The sequence below is a fragment of the Cyprinodon variegatus genome, unplaced genomic scaffold, assembly GCF_000732505.1.
Source record: "Cyprinodon variegatus isolate N-32 unplaced genomic scaffold, C_variegatus-1.0 Scaffold534, whole genome shotgun sequence".
Lineage (NCBI taxonomy): Eukaryota > Metazoa > Chordata > Actinopteri > Cyprinodontiformes > Cyprinodontidae > Cyprinodon > Cyprinodon variegatus.
The window spans coordinates 81,866-83,164 of NW_015150987.1; positions in this window are offsets into that span (position 1 = coordinate 81,866).

Consider the following 1,299-nt stretch of genomic DNA (forward strand, 5'->3'; position numbering starts at 1 on the left):
GTTTGTTTTCAAATGGTTTGCTGCTGTCTGTTTGGACCTTTCTGAACATGTGCAGCAAATGGACTGATCCAATATGGTGGACACTGTATTATAGTATTATCAGCATTCTGATGACATTTTATCCAAAGGATTTTAATCAAAAACATAATTAATGTGCAGAAATAAGGAATAGTGGTATTAACCATACATGTTTAAGGAGTTTTATGGGGCCCCCAGGAACTTGGGGCCTCAGGCAGCTGCCTAGTATCCGCCCCTGATTATAATCTGATTAATAGGCATAGGATCAAATATCTTACTAGTATAAAGGCAATGAGCGTGTGAGACATGCAGCTGTGTGTGTATAAAACCAATGCTGAGTTTATTTAAGGAGGCTCCCTGATTCACAGAAGCTGAGGGGATTGTTTACATTAAGGAGGACTTTGACAGGAAGCAACACTGAAGCCTGATGGAAATAAAACAGTTTATGATGTAATCTCTAAAGAACCGGACTGGAACTGCTTAAATCTGTATTACTGACACAATTCATTAGAATTTATCCATAAAAGCCCAACAAAATCATAAATCCAGATTCTGATTTAAATCCATAATAACAATAAACATGGACACTGTTATCTTTGTTGCTCCCAGCTTCAGTAATCTAAGCTGCAGTCCTGAAAACCAACTTTAACACTATTTATTAGTTATTAAAGTATCTGATCCTTTACTAATCCATGATCCATTAACTCTTTTCTTCTGTTAATTATATCGCCATTATAATCAAAGCAGTTTTATTTTAGTAAAACCAGCGCAAAGTAACATTGCTTTAAGACCAACCTGTTAAAATCTGGAGAAAAATCGCAAAAGATTCCACCGCAGAGAGAAGAAGGGGAGAAAAACTGCGTTTTTCTTTGGTTGAGCAGATGATCGTGAAACACGCAGAGAAAAAGTTTTTCTTTTTTTTTGTTTTTCCGCCTGTTCCGAGAAGTTTCTCCTCCCACAGTTTCTGATGAAACATGATGCTGCAGGACAGACTCCGTCCAAATACCCAATGGCTGTGTTCGAATTCATGCGCTGCGTCCTTTTTTTTTTATTGCAAAGAAAGATCATACAAGAACACTATAGAACATTATTAATTACAAACTGATACAACATCAAAGGGCTTTATAAAACAGAGCAATTCAATGTCAAAATCTAATCTGTGCTCGAGGGTTGCAAATCTTTAAAGGCAGTTATGATTTTAATGGCTTTAGCATTTCAACTGACTTCTAAGGATTCTATATAGATATTAATAGAAGATAAAATCTGGAAATTAGGTTTTTG